General features: G+C 45.0%; 1 protein-coding gene across 1 annotated transcript in view; it reads right to left on the reverse strand.

Annotated features, from left to right (window-relative positions):
* Positions 1-20,808, reverse strand: part of C1QTNF7 (C1q and TNF related 7) — a 75,718-nt gene extending 54,910 nt beyond the window's left edge. Inside the window, exon 1 of the mRNA XM_030314179.1 lies at positions 20,648-20,808. The gene's annotated coding sequence lies outside the window, so the exon portion shown is untranslated. The remainder of the gene's footprint in view (positions 1-20,647) is intronic.
* Positions 20,809-23,967: the final 3,159 nt, after the last annotated feature.

Raw genomic sequence — 23,967 nt, forward strand, 5'->3', positions numbered from 1 at the left:
TCGGATGCTTAAGTGACTGAGCCACCCAGGTGCCCCTGGAATGGTGGCTTTGAAACCCAAAATTTCCAGGGAATCGTCTTGAACCACACGTGTCCAGGCACCACCCCACACCCTCAGAATCAGGATCTTTAGGTTTAAGGACTAGGAGTTTGCCTCTTAACCTGCTCTTAGGCAGTTCTAAGAAAGACCAGGGCTGGGAACCACTGTCCTAGAATGTGTTTTTGCCTCCCTGGAGGGTCTGCTCCTGCCCGCTCTCTAAACTCCTGCAGCCCAGGCACCGTAGGTTCTGACCACAAGGAAGGGTTGTGCAGACCGCCCTGAGGGATGAGTGTCGGATGTTTTTCAGTTAGGGGACTGTGTTTTCCAGGCAAACTCACAGTCTCTCTCTGGGCTTCTATTGCAATTGTCACGATTACTTCCTTCTTGGGGGTGGGGGTGGGGAGGATAGCAAACTCCCAGGTTTAGGCATGCACCTCTTTTCCTGATTATTCTCGCTCCTACACTTACCTATCACTCAAATGCCTCTTGCAAAACCTGTTGGTGCTCTTTTTAGATGGTAATTATGCTGTTTACTATTAGGTGATGGGGGAAGGAAATAAGCCCACGGAGAGCAAAGAGGACCCCCAAGGAATTTCTGGCTCTAAAGCCTCTTTCTGTAAACACTGTGTTCTGCCTGCAGGCTCCTGGGAAACTTCTGGCATCACTCAACACTGAGGAAGGGCTGAGGAAGGGCTGAGACTGGGTTTCCCGGAGAGGCCGTGGATGGCCCAGGCTGTGCCTCGGGGCTGTGCAGGGGGAGCAGGGCCAAGGCCTCGGGGCTGGGGCCGCTCTCCCTGGAAAGATGCCAGGCACGGAGCTGAAGGAGCAGAGCGCTTGGATTGAGGTTTCTTTCGCAAATGTCTCTGCCAGTCTCTCCTTGTCTGTACGGCGGGGCTGTGATGATGGCTGTGACCACTCTGCCGCTGTGTGGGAGAGCGTTGTAGATGGGCACAGGTGTGGACCACGAGGTGGATGAATGTGCCATCTCAGCCCCCTGGCAGGAAATGGAGTCGGGTTTCTCCAAGTCCGGAGGAATGGAGAGCTGGGGAATTTCGATAGAGGTGCACTTACATTCAGCTTGGTGTCTGAGGCACATTCCTCAAATTGTCACTTTTTGCGCTGGCCAAAACTTTCTCTAACAGAACCGTTTAAATTAATATCACCCAATCCTGGGGTGCCTGGGTGGCTCAGTCGGTTAAGCGTCGTCCGACTTCGGTTCAGGTCATGATCTCACAGTCCGGGGGTTCGAGCCCCGCTTCGGGCTCTGTGCTGACAGCTCAGAGCCTGGTGCCTGCTTTGGATTCTGTGTCTCCACCTCTCTCTCTGCCCCTCCCCTGCTCATGCTCTGTCTCTCTCTGTCTCTCAATAATAAATAAATGTTAAAAAAATAAAAAAATTAATATTACTCAATCCAAAGCTAAAGGAATATTCTAAAATATTTGGTTAACTGTTGTTAGAGTAAATTCAGGTTAAGGATCTGGATACTCATGAATGCTTTTCTCTCCCTCCCTCCTTCTCTGTCTCCTTACCTCCCTCTCCGCCTGCCTAGATTTATGAAGTCTTTGTTGCAACAGGAAGAGCACGAAATTCAGAGTCAGTCAGACCTGGGTTCAGATCTTACCTTATCTACTAAATTGTTTCACGCATCAGTTTTTTAAAAAATTTTTTTAAATGTTTATTTATTTTTGACAGAGAGAGAAACAGAGCATGAGCAGGGGAGGGGCAGAGAGAGAGGGAGACACAGAATCCGAAGCAGGCTCCAGGCTCTGAGCTGTCAGCACAGAGCCCGACGCAGGGCTCGACCTCGTAAACTGTGAGATCATGACCTGAGCCGAAGTCGGTCACTCAACTGACTGAGCCACCCAGGCGCCCCTTATGCATCAGTTTTTTAACTTAGAAAAACGGGGATACGAATACCCTAGCAATCCAGGTGGTTCTGAGGACCAGTAACAAGAGTTAATATTTGTAGAACACTTAGTCTACACCCAACACTTTACCAATATTAACACCCGTAATCCTCACAATTATCCTAGGAGGTGGGTACTGCTATTATGCCATTTTACAAATGAGGAAACAGTGAGAGGTTAAAAAACTTTTCCAAAGTCACACAGCCAGTAAGGAACGAGTCCGTATCTCTCACTACTATTATTTTACATCATTCTCACAGATGGGACTTCTGAATACAAACTAAGACTACGTTAACTACGTCGACTAACTATACGTAAGCAAAACAGAACAAATCTCTTTACCTGTGAGTAACTTTGCCCCAAGAGTGGTACTTCTCTCTGCTTGTTCTCTTTTTTCCTGCTTCCCCTTTTCAGCACAAACCAAGCCTCACCTCAGCAGTCAAGCTCTCATCATGTCTTTTTAAATATATGATGTTTATTATTTATGAGGTGTATTTGCACATATCTCATTTGGCTTTTAATAACGCTTGTATTTGTCTCGCATAGTACGTGCATTGTTATTAGCTGCCTTTTAGAGATAAGGAAACAGCCTCGTGGTTAGGACAGCGAGCCCGTCGGAATTCTTAGCTCTGTTCTGACTTGCACTGGTTTCTGGATCTTGAGTTGTGATGATGTTCCTGTAGAGGCCCTTGACTTGGTTGTTTATCTAACATCTGTTACATCTTCTGGAATAGACTCTTGATTTTCCTCTGAGGACTTTTTTTTTTTTTTTTTTTTCCACTCCTCACCTCAGAACTTGTGGCTCACATGAGGTCTTCCTACCCAATGCTCCAGCCTCTCCAGGGTGTGATGTTAGTCTGGTCACAACCATTCATCCATCCATTCAATGTTGGGACTGTTCTGCTGGGATTGCTGAGCTACAAGGATAGAGGCCTGTAGCTGTTGGTGACCCCATCTACCATGGCAAGGAGAGACTTGATCAACCGTGAAGTCAACTTGGGGAAAAGCAGAACCAAGAGATGTGGGCAGACAGAGTTCAGGGCATCTCCTTAGAGTAACTGGATCTAACAGAACCTGAAGCCAGAAAATCTACTCCAGATTTTAGTTTTATGCATTAAGAAATCCCCTCCCTATTTCTTGCTTCGAGGTGTCTTGAATTGGGCGTTCTGTCAGTTTCAGTTGAAAGGGTATTAACTGACAGACCCCCCCCCCCCCGCCCACCCCAAGCAGACCGCTTCTTGGCAGGGGGAAAGGGGGACTGTGGCTAATTATTTTTTTCCTTTTTCATTGGAATGCTGGGCACTGATTAGGTTCCCATAAATATTTATTGATTCATTAAGCACAAATTCAGTGGAGGATGGGGTAGTTATTAAGAATTCTGAACGGTTACTTAAAAATCCTTGCATACTGGACTCATTTACTCCCTTTCTTGAGATATCCAGGGAAATTTGAAATAACTTTTCTTTGGGGTTGTTTCCAACTTGCTTGATTTCCCACTGAGACCAACTGTAGTTCACATGGATTTGCACTGGAGAAAGTCATATTTTATTTTTAGTACTGTTTACTCAAATTCTTTACTAAGAATTTTTACCACTTAAGCACAGAGATCTGATCTTTCTGAACTGCAAGGTGGACCACCTTCCTCCTCTTGCTTCACAGATTCCTGATTGCTCACAAAAGGAGCCCCCAGCCACGGATCTGTAGATTTTAGGGAATACACTAAAGTCATGGTCAGTTCCATGCATCAACTTGGCTAGGCTTGAGTCCCCAGTTCTTCATTAAACATTCATCTGGGTTTTGGTGTGAAAGTATCTTGTAGAGGTGATTAAAATCCATTACCAGTTGACTTTAAGTAAAGGAGATTTTTCTAAGTAATCTGGTGGGCATGCTTTAGTTAATTAAAAGGTCTTTGAGGCTTCCCTGATAAAGAAGGCATTCTACCTACACACTACAGCATCTGCTCGTGCCTAAAAGTCCTATTGTGTCCTAACTAGAGGTCTCCCCTACAGATTTCAGACTCTCCAGATAATCTTCACAATTGCATAATCCAGTTGCTTCCCATACATCGATTTTTATATATTATCTCCTCCTGGTTCTGGTTCTCTGGTTGAACACTGACATACACAAGTGGCAAATCTTTAACTCCCTGAAATGGTAGGCAAGAGTGGGTGTGCAGGGCTATGTAGGAGTGGAGGTAAGACCACAGTCTTTAGAGTTCCAAGGAGCTCCTTTCACATCACAAAGATTAAGAACCCTGGTCTGCTGGATAAAGGCCCAAGTCTTTAAAATGGTGCACAGTGCTCCATAACCTGTCCCCGCTGACCACCTCAACCTCATTTCTGGCCTCCCACCTTCTCACTTTTTAGAATCCGGGATTAACAATGCACCCAGGCTCCACAAGAGAGTTCATGAAAATCTCTACGGGGAGCAAGGAAAACACCCCAGAGCTTTCTGGATGCTTCAGACAAGGCTCCTCACTCTCCCATCTTCAAAGCTTCATAAACCTGTCATGGTTCCTGTAGACCCCACCTTGGTCCTCCCTGCCACTTACAGACCGATCACCACTCTCTACCTTGAGACACAGGGGAGACTTATCACCCCCTTTATCCCAGTTCATGTCCTTCTGGACCCCCAGGACATCACTCATCTTGTGGGTTCTCATCACCATATACCCCTTCCTGACCCATCTCCCACCCCTTCCTTCCCTGGTGCCTCTCAGAACGCAAGGTTGCTCATCAGTGAAGTGCTCTGTATCCTCACCCTCCTTTCTGAATGTTATCGCATCTTCTTGTTCTGACTGCAGCTTGGCTGTCCCCTGAGAGACATCTCTGTCCCTGTAGCACACTCAGGCAGTGGCTGTTCTTTACCCCTCGGTTGTCATTCTGCTGGATCTTGATGTGCATAGGACCTACCTGTTCCTCCTTGCCATTTCTAGATGGTTCATCTCCCTGCATCCTTCTATCCCTCCAGGGTTGAGTCTCACGTCATCAGTCCATGACGTTCACCGGTCTTCCGGGTTGACATCATCTCCTAATTCACTTCACTGCCATCATATCTTGGAGGTCTCAGCTCCTGGCCTCTGTCCGTCACTCTCTTCAACACTATTGTCCTGATTCTAGGTGATTTCAGTGTTTCCTTAGAAAACCTGTCACATACTCTGGCTCACAGTTCCTTGACTTCTTTCCTTCTAGTGGTCTCGTCTCCCACCCAATCTCAGCCTCTTACTCACATGCTGGTACGGAGAGCTTGTAACTACCTATAACTGCGGGATCTTCATAAACCAAGCTTCATGCTTCCCATTGTCCTACTGACGCTTCTTTTCTGGGACTCCAGTCAGTATCCCAAATTCAACCACTGCTTAATTTTACTTGGATGCTACCATTTTTATTCTTTACCCTATCCAAGTCCTCACCTCCTTCCTTACCCTGTTTAGATTCTATGACAATTACCCTCAGCAATAAACTTTTGACTCCTTGGCCTCTCTTTTGCTTTATTGAACCTTATTTAGCTAAACCACCACTTTGGCTAGAAGCACTAGAGAAAAACGCACCACCAGGCTGACTGCCCTGCGTCTCCAAATGTGATTGCTCACCTCAGAAGCGTCCTTGATTAATGCTGCCCATCAGTGATACTCAATTTTCTCATTTGATTAACCATCCCACTCTCCTTTATAACTATTGCATACCTGTCTTCTCTTTTTAAATCTTTGACACCTCTTCCTCTGTGGTTATCCTCAATGAACGACCTTATTTCCCATTTTATTCAGAAAATAGAGGAGAAGACCTAGAAGTTCCCACCACCACACTGATACCCCCTTTTGTATTGTATCAAGCGGGTATGCTCTGCCACTTTCTTATTGTTGTTTGTGCCTCTATCCCAGGTCAACCTACCTCCTGTGCCCTGGATCTCATCCACTCTCCCTTCCCCTTCTTGTCTTCTCAATGACATCACCCCAGCAAGTCTCTTCTGTGTCCTGCACACTCTGAAGGTCATTTCTTCCCTTCTATCTATCACTCACTCACTCTCTCTCTAGTTGTGTAATAATGTATATCTAGAGATTACGTATATACATATTATATATGTAAATGTGGAAGTTATATATGTAGCTGCATATACATATATAGTAATGAAATAATGTATAGAAACAATGCATATAAAGTAAATTATGTTTGGGTACTGATCTGTATTGCTACGTATACTATTATACAGCACTAATATGTTACCTTTTCCAAAGGCTTCTCTCTCAAGACAGTGCCTCATTTCGCTGCTCCCTTTTATTTATTTATTTATTTATTTATTTATTTATTTATTTTTTAATATGAAATTTATTGTCACATTGGTTTCCATGCAACACCCAGTGCTCATCCCAAAAGGTGCCCTCCTCAATACCCCTCACCCACCCTCCCCTCCCTCCCACCCCCCATCGACCCTCAGCTTGTTCTCAGTTTTTAAGAGTCTCTTATGCTTTGGCTCTCTCCCTCTCTAACCTCTTTTTTTTTTTTTTCTTCCGCTCCCCCATGGACTTCTGTTAAGTTTCTCAGGATCCACATAAGAGTGAAAACATATGGTATCTGTCTTTCTCTGTATGACTTGTTTCACTTAGCATAACACTCTCCAGTTCCATCCACGTTGCTACAAAAGGCCACATTTCATTCTTTCTCATTGCCGCGTAGTATTCCATTGTGTATATAAACCACAGTTTCTGTATCCATTCATCAGTTGATGGACATTTAGGCTCTTTCCATAATTTGGCTATTGTTGAGAGTGCTGCTATAAACATTGGGGTACAAGTGCCCCTATGCACCTTGCTGCTCCCTTTTATAGCAAAGTCCTTGAATGAAGTCTCTCTACTCCCTCCCTGGAGTTTCATCCCCAGCCCCCAACACTGTCTCTCAGACCTGCCCCACCCAGCTTGCATCTTCCTTCCCACTGCTCCAGTGCAAGCAACCTGTTCAAAGCCATCAACCACTCCCACGAGTCTACCGCAGCGGTCACTTCCTAGTCCTCTCAGTACCTGAACTATCACTCCTACTTCTTCCCTTCGCGTGTCCACAAGAAACCACTCTCTCTTGGTTCTCCTCTTATTCCTTTTCCTTTTCACTGCCTCCTTTCCTGGATTCCTATCCTCTTCCTAATCTGTAAATGTTGGAAGCCCAGGCTCAATCCTCAGATCCCTTCTTTATCTGTACTGATCCTCTTCCCCTTAGTTATCCCCTCCAATCACATGGCTTGAAACATCTACTTGCAGCTTAGACCTTCCTCCTGAACTCCAGACTCACCGACTAGACATCTACACATGGGTGTCTCAGGGAAACATGAACCCAATATCGCCAGCCTCGAGCTCCAATCAGTAACAATTTTTTTCTTTCTTTTGATACTCGGACCAAATACCTTGGATTCCCCTTGATGCTCCTCTTTTCCATGAATCCGACATTAGAGACAACTCATTGTGCTTCTCCTTGAGCGCTGTCTCAAGCATCTCACCCTTCCTCACCGTCTCCACTGCTGTCACTCTTGTCCCTTTTTCACCATTATCTCCTGCCTGAGTCATTGCAACCATTTCCACCTGGTCTTTTGCTCCCGCCCTTGGAGAAGGCGCTCAACAGGCAGAGCACTCCCGTGCAACCCCTCTCATGGCTTTCCTTCTTAGTCAGACTAAAAAGTAAAGGCTTAGAATAAGTCACAAGCCTTTGATGGCCTGCCCCTCCCCACCGTGTGACCTTATAGTCTACCTTTCTCTCCTTTGCTCCAGCCACACTGTTCCTGAGCTGCTCCTCAACATATTCCTGCCACTGTGCATTGACGGGGTGAGTCTGCCCCCAGACAGAACAACGCAAGGTAAAATATTTGCACGCACTGTTCTTCCCACCCAGAAAACTTTCCTTTAGAGGTTTGTCCATATCTATACCTGTTTCTATATCCTCAACACCTAGGTGTCTGTATATGTGTAGGTAATGTACATCTACATGTGTTTGTGTATGTGTGTATGTACACATGTATGTATATCTACACCTACACCTGCATCTATTTATACCTATAACTACACCTGTATCTGTATCTGTATCTGTATCTGAATCTGTATCTGTACCTGTCATCATCTTGCTGTATCACCACTTCAGGGCTATACTCACATTTCATTTTCCCACTGAGGCCTCTCCGACCACTCTTCTCAAAACTACAAATCCAGCCATTCCATACCCTCTTCTTTGTGTGTTCTTTTTAAAGCCCATTGCATGTATTATTCTAGAACATACTATGCTTTTGATTTATTTCGGTATCATCTATCTTCCCCCATGAAATGTAAGCTCCACGAAGGCAGGTATTCTTGTTTGTCCTTTTGTCGCTGAGCCCTGAGCATCTGGAACAGCAGCTGCTGCATATTAGGGACATGAATTTATTGATGAGACAATGAAATAAAGGCCACGGATGATGATAAACAGTATTTGATTGGGATCCATGTCTCCTTATATCTAAGTCTTCAATTAGCTAGTTTCTGTATCAGCCCGGTCCCCCACTCCCAGCCCCCTAAAAAGTCCTGTGCACAAGAGATAAGGCCCATCAAAGGAACATCTGGTTACAGCTAGAGCTTTGGTCACACGTGCTCAAGTAGGATCCCAGGACCCTGGTGAGCGGGGCTGGGATGCAAACATCCTTCTTGCGTTCTGGGAGATATCACTCTGATTGCCAGGGAAGACAGGTCCAGGGAAAACAAAGGCAACAGACAGTTTTTATTTGGCTTTTGGGTCTAGTTTTGAACAAAGCAGTCTGGCATTTGAGCTTTCTGGATGGTAAAGTAAAATGTCACAAATAGAAATGTCCTTAATCAAATTAATTGCATTGTTTTACCGTGCTTTGATGGGGTTGGTCTACCCTCAAACAGAACAAGGCAACGTAAAATAGAAGCTGTGAGGTGGACCGTTGTCAGACTTTTCACGCACGTCCGTTTTGTTTTGGTCTGTGAATTCTTTATCAAGTGAGCCTGCTATTGTTGAAATGACAATAAGCCTGGCGAGGCTGCTGAGAGCTGGAGCAGGGATGCTACAATCTACCCAACGGTCCATTTTCCAAGCAGCAGCCTTAGATTGGTCTTAGAACTTAAATCAGAGCCTGTCAGTCACTCTCGTGCTCAAAGCCCTGCCATAGCTTCCTGCATCCCTGGAGGTAAATCTCAAGGCCCTTGCGAGGTCTTAGATGGGCTCGATCCTCATTCCCTTCTGACCTCACATCCCTCCTCATGCACTTCATTCCAGCTACCTGGCATCCTCCTATGTCTGGAAGGAGCCAAGCACCATCAATCATACCTTCCCTCCAACTTGTTACTCCTCAGCCCACAACGATCTTCACCCAGATGCTGGAGTGACTCATTCTGCTACCTTCCAGTCTCTGCTCAAATGTTGGCTTTCTGTGGCCCCAGCCTTTCCCGACCCATCTTTCTTTCTTTCTTTCTTTCTTTCTTTCTTTCTTTCTTTCTGCAGGTTCATTTTATTTATTTATTTATTATTTATTTTTAATTTACATCCAAGCCATTAGCATATAGTGCAATAATGATTTCAGGAGTAGATTCCAGTGATTCGTCCCTGACACCTAACCCCCAGTGTTCATCCCAACAAGTGTCTTCCTTAATGAACCTCTCCCATTTAGCACATCCTCCTACCTACAATGCCTCCAGCAACCCTCAGTTTGTCTCTATATTTAAGAGTCTCTTATGTCCCCCCCTCCATTTTTTTTTGCTTCCCTTCCCTTATATTCATCTGTTTTGTATCTTAAATTCTACATGAGTGAAGTCGTATGATATTTGTCTTTCTCTGACTAATTTCGCTTAGCATGGTACATTCTACTTCCATGCACATTATTGCAAATGGCAAGATTTCATTCTTGATCACTGAGTAATATTCCATTACATACACACACACACACACACACACACACCACATCTTTTTTATCCATTCATCTGTCGATGGACATTTGGGCTCTTTCCCTACTTTGGCTATTGCCTGACCCACCTTTTTTTTTTTTTTTTTTTTTTTTTTTTTTTTTTTTATTTATTTTTGGGACAGAGAGAGACAGAGCATGAACGGGGGAGGGGCAGAGAGAGAGGGAGACACAGAATCAGAAACAGGCTCCAGGCTCCGAGCCATCAGCCCAGAGCCTGACGCGGGGCTCGAACTCACAGACCGCGAGACCGTGACCTGGCTGAAGTCGGACGCTCAACCGACTACGCCACCCAGGCGCCCCTGACCCACCTTTCTAAAGCAACACATCTCTCTCTTACCCACTTCTCTCTTCATTGTTTTCACATCTTTTGTTGTCTTTGCCTGTATACTCCTCAAGTGGCCTGTAAGACCTAGAGGAGAGAGTTCATTTGTTTTGATCGCAGCCCTGCCCTGAGTGTCTAGAATAGTTCCAGACACTCTGTGTATACTTAATCCTGGCTCCCTATGACTCTACCAGTCTTGTAGGTAACAAGGATTCTTAATGGACAAGCCAAAGAGACCAGTACTTACTTACAAGAGAGGAGAGAGAGAGAGAGAGAGAGATTGAGAAAACCAGTGTTCTAGAAATCTCAAACTCCTAGCCCTTGTTCTCATAAGAGAGTTCTTCCCTTGGGAACCTTGAAACCTGGCTAAATCTGGACCTGGTCCATCCACATCCATGCTCCTCCCCACCCCGTTGCCGGCGAGGGTGGTATCGAGGGGAAGAAGAACATCTTCTCCTCTGAGAGGCCACTACCTGAGTGTCTGTCTGCCAGCTGCCCTCGAGTCTGAGCATGAAACCTCCCCAAACTGACCCTTAGGATTTCAAGAAATCAAAGGAAGACAGTCTAAATCTGAAACATTTGGAAGCTGAGAACCCGATTTGCCCCAAGAAAGCTGATGCTTATTAAAATCTTCAAAGGGCAAACATGAAAATGGTCCATGTTTTAGATTATCTCCCTCTCATTTGTCATGTCTGGAACCATTTTTACAGCCCTGGAATCAAAAGCTCCAAGAGTTCAGCTTTCTTCCTCCACACACCTCTTTGCTGGCAAGCTTCCAGAACATTCTCCAGGCTCATGGGTCACAGAAAGAGAATATGTGTGGTCAGAGGCCTTCTCTGACAGTCTGCACTTGAGCCAAGTTATTTTCAAAGCTGAGATGAGTTTAGAGAGGTCATTATAGTTCAGAGTTTAAAATAAAAGTTTCAGGAAGGCTCATGTGTTTCAGTTAAAATGCAAAATATATGACTGGTGTCATGGTGGCTATTTTTATATGATGTCTTTTGGAGATAAACATTTGCTATAGATTTCAATCTGTCAAGGGGGAAAGAAGTAAATATAATTTGTTTCTAGTGCTTCCCTATGACAAGAACTGGGCTGGGTACTTGCAGTACACATTTAATCCGTTTGCTGTCTTTATCTTAAGCAATGATCTTATTTCCAACATCCTAGCGAAAAACAGAGAGCGTGATCTGGATCCTCTCAATGTTTCTACCATACCTAATTTATCCACATTCCCATCCATTCTCATTTGCTTCCCGCTGGTCTTTTTTTTTTTTTTTTCTTTATGTGTATTTATTTGTGAGAGAGAGAGAGAGAGAGAGACAGAGTGCAAGTGGGGGAGGGGCAGAGAAAGAGGGAGACACAGAATCTGAAGCAGGCTCCAGCCTCTGAGCTGTCAGCACAGAGCCCAACGTGGGGCTCGAACTCACAAACCGCGAGATCATGGCTTGGGCTGAAGTCGGACGCTTACCTGACTGAGCCACCCAGCTTCCCGCCGGTCTTAATGGACACTGGTGTGAGGCAGGACCCATGCTTATTCAAAACCAAGCCCTCCCCCTGGGGACTGTTTCAACCTACCTCTTGTCTCTCCTAGATTACCTGGCTCAGTAACCTTCTGTCATTTTCCGGTATCTTCGACTTCACCACTGGCCGACTGCTCTCAGTCTGTACAAACGTTCGTCTTTCTCACCCTGAAATAATTTGAACTTAGCTCTAACTATTCCTAACCACTCTACTTCTCTGTTCTTCCAAGGCAAGTAGATCTGGTAGGTTAAAGGCAACTTACAGGACCAATAAAGAGTGAAGAAAGCAAATCAGCTTTTTCCGAGGGTGCTTCACAAGCCACTATCTGAAGGCATTCAGGCGTGCCTGGCCATTCTGTGCTTCATAGCAGTTGGGAATAACTATTTCCAAACTATACTCATTTGAAGGGGCAACTGTTTAGTTAGACTGCCTAGATTTCATTGGTTTTTAAAGTATTCTACCTAAGGCCAACTAGAAGTTAGATATTGGCCATTAAAGGTGAGAGGTGTGGGGATGTGTATGCACGTGTACCTGAATGGTGGGGGATAGATACAGACAGTAGAGAGTATAAATTGTTTCTCTTCCCTGCCCAGTGACTAGTTTTAAGGCTTTATGGAGAGAGTTGTTAATGTCAGATGTTGAAAGAAATGTTTCCAGGGAAACTTTTCAGGAAGACGTTTCCAGTAAAAATTTGAGTCTTTGGGTACAAGCAAAACTATTTTGGAGCCAGGTGACTCACTATGGGAAAGAGGCTTTCTCTCCATCTCTGCCCAGAACTTAGCAACACTCTGGTTGCATGAGGATCATCAACTTTGGGAAAACAAGAGATTGCATCTATCATTTGAATGTTGCCATTCTCAAGATGGACCCCATTAAAGACTGTGATTTGCATAGAAGACTGTGATTTGGACCATGATTTATGGTGACTGCTGCACAGAAATTCATCAGCACATGTGAGCACAGCGTAGAAACAACTTGGGGAAGGATCTCAGTGAGAGGAGAGAGCATGACATTGGATGGTTGACTCTGAGGTGTCCTTATCAGTATATCTAGGCTGGTGAGGCCAGAGGATGGAAATGCAATCTCAAGGAGGGCAGGGATTTTTGCCTGTTTGGATCACTTTCGGTCCAATAAATAAGTATACATTCAAGGAGCATGAAATGAATTTGGCTTCATTCGGGTCAGGAAAAAGGTGGTTGAACTGGCTAAATTCAGACTTAGGTACGGAAGAGAGAATGACAGAGGAACAGTGGCCTTTTGTTAAGAAAGCGTGGCTGCAAAAATATGGTGAGAAATTAGAGGAGAGCCCGAGAAGGTCATGCAATTCTTGCACGACAGTGTGCTACAAACGGTGCTGCAAGGGACAGAAAACACCAAAACGGGCTTGAGTGCATCATTTTATTTTGAATGCCACTGCTAATGCATTAGCTCAGTGGTCTTCATATCAAACGAGCGGGATGGGAGGGACGGGTATGTTCATTAACTTTTCTGGGTAGGGACAGAGACAATAAATGGCTTGCTAAAGGTCACTTTAAATGGTCTGCTCATGTGTGAACAGGAGCCAATGACTTTGAATTGCTTTCTATCATTTTTTTTTTTTTTAACCTGATCGTAGTGCAGAAATGAGATTTTGGCTGATGGATAGATTTAGACTTGGCAAAGCTGTGGACATTTTTTGGTTTGTTTCATTTCCTCTTTTTAATTTTGCAATGACGACTGTGAGGTGATAAGCCTTAAATCTCCACCTTTGACTGCAAAGTTTGGAGTAACATGGAGAGATAATTAAAATGGAAAGCAACACGATTTAAGACCTGGGTCCGTGGATTAAAATGAGGAAAATGTATTGAAACAGCTGAGAGTTTCTGTGCAGGCTTTCCTTCACATCCCAACACCACAGAACAAATTGCACAAATTCTAGGAATGATGTCCCTTGATAACAAACACTGGTCACTTTTTCAGATGTCAACAAATGGCTCTGTTGACTCTGTTTTGTAACAAGTTACAAGCAGATGGCACTTTGAAGTGTATGATGCAGTTTAGAAAACACAATCACTTGGACATTTTTGTCTGGTTTGCTAAGATAATGTGATGAAACCCAAAATGAAAGAATCTTGGCGTGTCCGGATAGAACAAGGCTACACACCATTCGGTGGATTTGTCCTCATTTCTTGCAATCAAAGAGTTGATTTTTCAACTGTCAGCTCATGAAGGTTTACGCACTTGCTGAATAAAAGGTGCAAAGCAAGAGAAAACTATCATTTCTTGACGTTTTATCTTTTTTTTTTAATTTTTGAGAGACAAAGAGAGAGAGAGAGAGAGAGAGAGACAGAGAGAGACAGAACATCAGCGGGGGAGGGGCAGAGAGAGAGGGAGACATAGAACCTGAAGTAGGCTCCAGGCTCTGAGCTGTCAGCACAGAGCCCGACGTGGGACTCGAACTCAGGAACCGTGAGATCATGACCTGAGTCAAAGTCGGACGCTTAACCAACTGAGCCACCCGGGCACCCTTAGAACTATCATTTCTTGAATGCTTATTATGTGCCAGGCTCTTTATAAGGTATATTCTTTATAAACTTATATATCTTATTAAATTCTAAAGTAATTCTGTGGGTAGTTACTATTACCCCTAGTTTAAATACAAATAAATGACGGCCTGCAGATATCCCACACCTAGTTAGGTATGAGGCAGAATGCAGACCTTGATCTGACACCCAAACCCATTTCTTCCTCCTCCTCTGTGGTACTTTCGATAGAATCCTGTCCCTACCTGCCCCTTATCACTTGTTTTAAAAATACTTTTATGTTCACAATTAAGTATCAAAATAGGTGCAACTAGCAAATGTTTATGTAATATAGTTCTTATTTATGTATCAAATTCCAAATTCATTGCTTTCATAAACAGGAATTTGTGGAATATTTTGACAAATACTATAGGTTTGACTCTCGCAAAACCCACCCCAATCCGTGTCCTCCCGACTTTTTCTACATGAAAGACAGAATACACAAACAATACACAAATTTCCAGATCGTCTTGCTGTGAGGGGTGCACAAGTACATGGGAAGTTCTGGAAGAGGGTTTCCTTTTCCAATTAAAGGGGCAAAGTTTGACAAGAAGGTTTTTCCCTTCCTGCCCAGAATATGAACTCAATACCTAGCGGTACAGCAGCTGTCTTGCTACCATGAGGATGAAAACCATGTGCTAACCAACACTAGTGAAGCAGGGAGACAGAAGGAATATGGCTTCCTGATGGCACCTTTAAATAGCCACATCGTCCTTGGATCATCTACTTTTCGGCTTCTTGTTATGTGAGAAAAATAAACCCCTTACATGTGAAAGGACCCAGATTTTCTGATGCTCACAGATAAATGCAATCCAAACTGATGCACTTGGTAACCAGAATTTTAGAAGACATTCCTATTTTCTAACTGTGTTCCATTTTTATGCCAGTTTGGTCCCAATTTGCATTTCCGAAACACTGGAAGTATACCACCAAATTAGATAATAGATTCCCTGGAAATGGTGTTCCTTTGGTTGGGCACGAACTGGAACAGAGTTGGGTCTCCTCCCTGGTTGTGGGAAAATGGCCAGCAGAGCCTGTGATCTGACTGACTGTGGTTTTTCCAGGAAGCCTGGACATCACTTCAGCCAAAGCACTCGGCATGGAGTCGGGCAGGGAGAGCGGGGTGACCAGGCTTGACATGTCACCACCATTTTGCCTTGCATGGGTGTAGAGTTGGCCTTTGGTCAGGAAAACTAGAAAGGACCTTGAGAAATCATTTTGTCTTTCTTTTCACCTTGGGAAAGGACCACACTGAAGTCATACCAGACGTGTATGATAAGCAATCTGGGTTTAATAGACCTCCAAAGAAGAGACGATTCCTCAGCCTCTTCCCTCAGAAGGCCATTTCAACATTTAAAAACGTGCAGCACGTCCTTCCTTTACTTACATAGAATGTGTATCGCGTGGGATGGGAGAACACTTTATCTCTCTCCAGCAGGGCAGTAGAGTGGGGGTGTGCGGCTGGGCAGTCCTGGATTAAGGTTGTCCTGCCATTTCCTAGCTGGTGCTGAACTTTCTTGTTACTTAACTGCACCAAGCTTCAGCCCCCCATCTGTAGAATAAGCAAATAGTAGCCACACTAGGGTCTTGATGAGGAGCTAATATACATAAAATGCTGAGAATGGTATCTGTCATAAAAGTGCATGTATAACAGTAGCCTCTTTCTCCTACGCTTGCCTCTGGACAGCAGCTCACCACCATTCTCTGGGTGAGATTGCTTTGGAGTCCTGAGAAGCATCCCCACCACACTCCCCATGACTGGAGAATTGCCCCACAACACTCCCCATGACCAGAGAATTGCCCCACCACACTCTCCATGACCGGTTAATTAACTTGTCAATGTCCTAGTCCCTTCTTCTTCGCTCTTAGTTTTCAGTCCTTGGATTTTAACTTTGGACCTGGTTTTCCCAAAGCAATTTCTAAAAATGTGTTTGCAATTTGGAGAGATCACGTTTCTATAAATTAAGCAAAAAAAAAAATATCAGTGCTATATTTGAAAATCGGAAACATTGGCCTGCACGGTTTGTGTTGCCATGAACACAAGATTTTCGTTCTGAGTTGTGGACCCTTAATTGGGGTTTACACGATGGTGATAAAGGCATAATGGAGTAATGAGACAATCATCCAGATTGTTACGGCCAAGTATACTCTGGCCACAAATAGTTGGCTGATTGAAAAACAAAGACTCCTCCGGTACAAGTTATCTACACTGTGACCTTCGCTACGGAGAGACGCTGTCTCAGACCCAAGTGAGGTTTGCTGCACCATTTTAAGAAAGGAAACATTTCAGACCGTGGATTGTTTTTCAAAGCCATACACATGACTCTTGGCTAATAGAACGTTGGATCGGCCGACGTCTGGCAGCTTTGCATGTTGGCTGCACTAACATATGTACAATTTCAGACTCGCAGCCACACATGAAGTCATTGTGAAGCGGCACAAATCATCCCTAAAATCTGCCATGCGGTGGTTCTTCTCCTCTCCAACAATGTAATCCCTAGGAATTGTGATGATTTGAACTTTTTAAGAAGAATAATTAATTAATCTTCATTCACTTAAGACCTACTCATTTATCATTGATGACAAAGAACAGTTTGGAAAAAAGTGCAGAAGATGGAATGAAAGAATGAATGTAGTATCGTTTGGTTCAGAGATTTTTCTCTCCTTCTTTTCATGCAATTACTCATGGCATATGATGTTACGATGAGGAAAGGAAATGACAAAACAGATTTTCAGGCCTAAAAGAAGCTCCATAGATTTACTGCTAGTCACACTATCTCATTACTATACTTTATTTTCTCTCCATAGCATTTTCCGGTCTCTGAAGTTACATTCTGGTTTATGATTCTATTTTTGCCCCCTCTAGAGGTATGAAGCTAGAGACTTTGGCTCTCGCTTCACAGGTATATCTAGAATAGTGCATAGCACATTGTAGGTGCTCAGTAAATATCTGGAGACTGAATGGACCAGAGCTAAGGAGAAAAGGAACACCCCTGTTGGTCGGGCACCTATTATGCTAGGTGCCATGCGGGCTTGGTTATGTCTGTTACATACACCTGAGAGGTAAGTGACATACTTGGAGTCTTGCAGTTAGAAAGTGATCAAGCCAGAGTTCAAAACCACGTCCGTTGCCCTTCCAATTCTGACATTTGCCACCACCGGAAATTATTCCCAGCATCAGTGGTTCCTGTCCCACCATGCCCTCTGTGACCTCTTTCTGAGGCAGCTAAAGATCCTAGCACATGTTTTGAGAACACGTTTGGCTTGCATTTATCTGTGCTGAAGTAGTCTTCAGAGAAATTGATCTCATTGTATTTTATTCAGCACAGTAAATGCTCCAAGTCGCTGATTTCTCTGTGTTAAGTTTATTGAGCAAATTTCTCATGCTCTACAGACAGCAGCTCACTTTGTTCTAAGGTGGTGATGAATTCCACGGAGCTGTACTGATTTATAATAAAAGGCCTACAAAGGAAGGAAAACTGCCCCTCTGCTGATGCAACCAAAAGTGTTGATGACAACAAGTTCAGGTGGTCACAGGGCTTGGAAGCAGGTGACACATGCCAGAAGTTGAAGAAAGCACCGGGATATAAACAAAACAGTAACTAACTCTGGAATAAGGTTGATTCTGAGCACAGGGTAATCCAAAAAATTTGAATGGGGAAAAGGCCCAGTCTCTTGTACTTAGCACAAGTTTTCACCTTCTTCAGGTGGATATGGCAATATTCATTCTTTCCCAGATTACAAAACAGGCTGAGGAATGTGATTGTCTGACTCTGATGCACATCCAAATCCTCTGGAGAGTTACTGACCAAGGGGCCCTTAATTAATGAGGCCCGCCGGCCAGTTACCCACGAGGCCTTCACTGATATGCAGCACTGGCTTCTTCCACTAGCTCACTCTCCCCTGCAGGGGGCAGTATGGACTTGGCCTCATCAAGAGCGTGGGGTCCTGAAAAGAGTGGGAGAGGGGATTTGAAAGTGGGAGTGGGGATTTGAAAGACCATGCTTAGCTCCTAGCTCTGGTAATTTCTCAGTGTGTGACCTAGGGGCGAGTTGTCTCGCGTCTTGAGCTTGTTTCCTGGTCTGAAATCTTCGCGGGCGGTGGTCAGTCACATGCCCCCAGGAGGCATTGTGAGGGCCTGGCAAGGAGACACCCCAAAGAACCCAACAGCACGAGGGAAGCAAGGAAAGCAGATGCTGGTTCTAAACGTGGACTTTCTCCTCTACGATGCAGCCAGATCATTTACCTCCAAATCCCAACCCTGCCGGCCATCACCTGTGTGCCATGGGCGAGTTACTTAGCTAGCCTTAGCCTCAGTTTCTCCTGCAGAGAAACCCAAATAACGCTTTGCTTACATTAACTCTCAACCCTCCCATGAGCCCCCAAGGTTTTTACCCATATTTCATACTCAGGAAACTGAGGCACAGAGGAGTGAAGTGACCACGCAGAGGCCACTCTGGGACGTGTGTCCCCGGGTGCTGTGGTTGCAGAGCCACTACTCCTAACCAGCGAGTTGCCTGCTCCAAAGACATCACGCGACACGGTGAGCAGAGGGCCAAATGCATGGCGAATGCCCAGTAAATGTTTCCCAATATTTGGATAATTTCCTTTCACATTCCAAACACGTATCCCTCCATTTTATGATCCATTGCACCCCACATGTCCAACAGCTAGTGCCCAGATTTATTTAATTATTGCCATGAAAACAAAAGCTGGCTTGGGCTCCACAGACTACAAACACATTAGTTCTAGAAGGGGAGCATCGTCTCAGCTTTTGTTTTTATTGCTTTTAGCACATCAAGCACGTAATATGTACTAAGTAAAAGTGAAAGGTTAGAGATCACCTCAGACTAAAAGTTGCTCCAGGGGGTGTCTACACAGGAAATAGGCTGTTATACATCCCTTTCCATCCAGAGCCTCCTGGCCCTCTGACATGCCTTACGCATGCACTGCCATCAAGGCACAGAGGAGTTAATTAGCATATGAGGAACAAGCCGGTCTAGTCCTCACAGGACATCAAACTGTGAAGCAAGGGTATTCAAAGGGAAAGAAAGCGAGTCAGATATCGACGACAGAGTTAAGGCCAGTTGTTCTTGTGCTTAGGAGAGCTTTCCAGGGAGTAGGAGAACCAAGATGCGGATGCCAGGCTTTATTATGCAAAGTAGGAATCAAGACATATTGAGAGATGCGTAGTCTGATGGGGGGACAGAGTCCGAGACCTTGGGACGCGAATTCCCTGCAGCCGTAGGGTTCTTGATGAGAGACCCTGGAAAAGGACAAGGTCCTGGGGAAGCTGCAGGGTGTCAGAGAGCGAATGTTGATCAAAACAGAGCTATTTCCTTTACATGAGCTGTCCTCTAGCAATTACTTCCCAGTCCTTAACCACAATCTGATTTAAAAAATCTTTAAAAGTGGGGCACCTGGGTGGCTCAGTCGGTTAAGCGTCTGACTTCGGCTCAGGTCATGATCTCCTAATAGTGATCTCACGATCTCACGGTTCATGAGTTTGAGCCCTGCATCAGGCTTTCTGCTGTCGGTGCAGAGCCCACTTTGGATCCTCTGTCCTCCTCTCTCTCTGCCCCTCCCCAGTGCTCTCTCTCTCTCTCAAAAATAAACATTTCAAAAAAGCTTTGAAAGAAATATGCTCTAGTACAATGTGTTATGTACGACACTAGGCAATCCCGTCTCATAATTACTCTTAACACAAGCCCATAGTTTTACCAACACAGTTCGCGCTCGTGTATTGCAATGAACGCCTTATCCTCCCCACAGCAATGTAAAATGTCGAGCACATTTGTTTAATAAAATAAACAGTAAATAAATCAGCACCCTCAACCCAAACGACATCGAGCACAAGGTTTATACTACTACAGGGAAATCTCCACCAGACACTATTAGCTTGTATGTTTCCCTTTCCTCGAGCAAACTCCTGCGGTGTATCAGAATGAAGGAAAGCCCTTCAATTTGAATTATGTAGGCACGGATGACAGATGTAGGCACTCGATGACAATTCCGTGTTTCCGGATGAGGCTCCCGCAAGTGTCAGCCTCTTGCTCCTCTTGACTATGGATCTATAGCCACTAAGGAGCGTAACTGCCAAGTCAAAGGCTCTTTTCAGAACTAACCCTTCCCAAGCCAAGCCGATTCTGACGACTTTCGCTTTCTCTCCTCTGTTCAGCAGAAGCAACCCCCAGAGGAGACGGTTCATTGAGTAAGCCCCAGTCAGTAAACACCCCCAAACCTCATAGATGGACAGAGAGAGAACAGCTCAACACCAGCGCGAGCCAAAAGACTCATCTGTGGGAGAAGAAAAGCCTGAAGAAGTTCACTTCGATCGGGAGAGAGGGCTGTTTACTTACGTTGCTCGCAAGACCTTCCAACAGCTGGAGTCTTTGAATTCTAGTGCACGCAGATGTGGAGCTTTAACTCGAAATCCCCTTCCCTTTGGCAGCGAGGAGCCTGATAGCTCTGCGGGGCTGCAGATTGATAAGTAATTTCCTGATTGGTTTCAAAAACGTTCTCCCGGGCTTCGAGCAGTGGCTGGGAGAGAGGGAGCACGCAAGCCCCATGACGTGCAATGACGCTGTGGCCTGCACAGACCTCCTGTTTGATCGAGCTCGAAAGAAGTATCTGTCGACCTCACCAGCAAAAATAAGTAGCCTCCTCTATCTGTTGGCTCCCTCCCTGAATCATATCTGGGAACCAGCATGAAGAATCTGGACCATATTTTGTTTCAATATTTGTGATTGCTTTCTTACCAGCCACTTCAGAGAACGTTCTCAGAGACCGTGCCCTCCGGTCCCTTCACTTCACAGTGGAAGGAAATGAAACCCAGGGTTTACAAGCCTTGACCAGGAGTGCACGGGGTATGAGTGGGAGGACTGGACCCCAAGAGCCTCCTGACTGTCACACCAGAGCTCCGTCCCCTATAGGGAGGTCGAGACAAAGATTTGGCATCTGGCTCCTGATCTTTAGAAGGCGTGTCATGAATCTCAGTTCTCAGGGCTGCAAAGTGGGAGTCAGAATAACGGTTGTGTTTGTGTGGCCTTGCAGCATCGGGATCACTGAGGGAGAACTTCATCAAGGCGGAGACCAATTATACCCCACGATGGGATTTTGTCAGTAGGGCCCAATCTACATGCTTCTCTTGTCCCTTTCTGTTCTCATAGTCTATTCAGGGTTATTTTCTGTTCTGGAAGAAGCCATCCAACAAGCCATCTGACTTGTTGGGGCAGAGGATTTCCTTGGGTCAAGGAAGAAGACAGGACAAGGAGAAAACTTTTGACCTTGGAAAACCAGGTCAAGATCAGATGCAAAGGTAGAGCATGTTTGGACATTTGCCACAGAAAGGACACTGGGTCTGGAATCAGAAAATCAAGGCTTGGCTACTGCCTCTAACACTCATCAGCCAAGGGAACTTCATTGAAGCATTACAAACCACAATTTCCTCCCTGGAGACATAATCCCTGTCCTGCCGGGCTTGCCTCATTTTGCGGTGGGAAGATCAAATACATTCTGCCTGGAGGTCGTGCTTATCAACACTTGCAGGCTTTGAAATTGTGAGGAAGTATTTTCCAGCATCCCGAATAGCATTTCACACAGAAAGCTCTGTTGATGGGATGATGCCACGTCCTCTATCCTGGGTTCTTGGACTTGTTTCCTTCTCCTTTTAAGGAGTATACTTGGCCTTTCTTTCCTTATTATGCCATCTCTTGGCACTTGTATCCCTGGTCTGGCCACTACTGATCTTCTTTCTTTCTTAGAGTTTATGTGTCCTTCCATCTCTCATGCAACAGTAAGAATGAAAAGAAGGAGAAAATGTTTTCCTCAACCACACAGAAAACCATCTGTAGAGTTTTGACACATGTGAGGCTGTGTGCATCCTGGACACAGGATGTACTTGTACATCCAAGTATTCACGGCCAGACAGCAAATGGATCGAGACCAGCCTCACTGATGAAAATGCTCAAACCCCCAGTCCTGTTTAGTTATCCCATTCCCTTCCTTTGCCCTTTCATAAATTCATTCTTCGAATGTCATTGCAGTTAAGATTTGCACTCCATCATCTCTAAGAGCAGTTTTTGGGCCGCCATAACGAACCGCCATAGACAGGGAGCTTAAACAACAGAAATTAACTTTCTCATGGTTCTGGAGGCTGGAAGTCTGAGATGGGGTGTCAGCATGGTCAGGTTCTGGTGAGAGCCCTTTCCCTGGCTTGTGGACAGCTGCCTCTCACTGTATCCCCACATGATGGAGAGTGGGAGGGCTCTCCCTCCCTCCCTCCATCTCTCCCTCTCTCCCTCTCTTCCTCTCTCCCTCTTCTTATAAGCCCACGGTCCATGTGGAGCAGGGCTCTGCACCTATAGCTTATTTAACCTTAATTACCTCCTAAAGACTTATCTGCAAATACAGTCTCATTACCCTATATGTCAGGGCTTCAACCTACGAACTTTGAAGGGACGCAGTTGAGTCCAGAGCAGACCTGGAGAAAGTGAGAACATTAAGCTAACATTACGGAGCACTCACTGGGTATAAGGACCCACTTGTTTCTTTTCTCATTGAATACTCATAACAATTTTCAGAGGCTGGTAGTGACTTTTCCAAGGTCACTTGGAAGTGGCAGTAATGCCACTAGTAAGTGGCAGTGTCCACATGTAAATTGTGATGACCAGCACCATGTTCTTTTCATGACACAATCTGCCTCCATCCCCTCTTTTCTCCTGGGCTCTGAGCCATGAAGCTCTATGTTTCTTTCCTGCTAACACTGAGCTCAGCTGCCTCACGTCAGGGAGGTGTTACCTGGTGATAAGGGGAGGGGGTGAAGGGGAACTCTGTGGTTTTCTTTAGGGACTCCCCACTGAATTTAGGCTGACAGCTGTCGGGAGTCTGCCCAGAACGTTCTTTTTCTCTTCCTGCTTTCCTCCCAGACTCCTCTGTGTTGATAAATCCTCCTCATCAGTTTTAACTCAACTGGTGTCCTTACCTCAGGGAAGCTTTCTTTGACTTGCCCTGTACCTGCTCTAGCTCTCCCTTATACTCTCCTATCCTTCCCCTTCATTATTGTTTCCTTTACAAATGTTACTTCATAGCTATAGTAGTTGAGGAGTTGTATATTTTTAAGATAATTGCATAATGCTTGTCTTCCTCACTGGTTTGTAGGTTTCACTGTGGGCAGGGATGTCTGGTTCACTGAAATATCTCCAACCATTAGACCACTAATGTTAAGCCCTCTGTTATCACCAAATTCATTTTTCTCCTTGCTGTTTTGCACAAGGAAACTAGATTTGGCCCATCAAGAGTGAGGTTCTTGGAATAAGAAACAATAGCTGAGGAATGGACCTTGGGTCACACCTGCCAGCCTTCTGGTCAACCCTCGGATTCCTGTAAGGGCAGCACAGCCTGGCCCTCTGCACGGTGGGGGCTGCCTATTCATACTGCTCTAGCCTCGGTCTCTTTCAGGAAAGAGACGAAAGAGAGATCCCGATGCAACAAGGCATGAGGCGGTATAGGACTTGCCAAGCAAGAATTTGTACCAGGAAAGACATTCTCAGCAATAGAAGCCACATGTGCAAAGATATGGAAAGACAACGTGCTATGTTAGAGAATTATAAGGAAGACGCTTTTGTCAGTGTGTTGCAAGGAAATGTGATAACATTAGTGAAAGTTCCAGATAGGTATT

Source organism: Lynx canadensis, chromosome B1 (genome assembly GCF_007474595.2).
Source record: "Lynx canadensis isolate LIC74 chromosome B1, mLynCan4.pri.v2, whole genome shotgun sequence".
NCBI lineage: Eukaryota > Metazoa > Chordata > Mammalia > Carnivora > Felidae > Lynx > Lynx canadensis.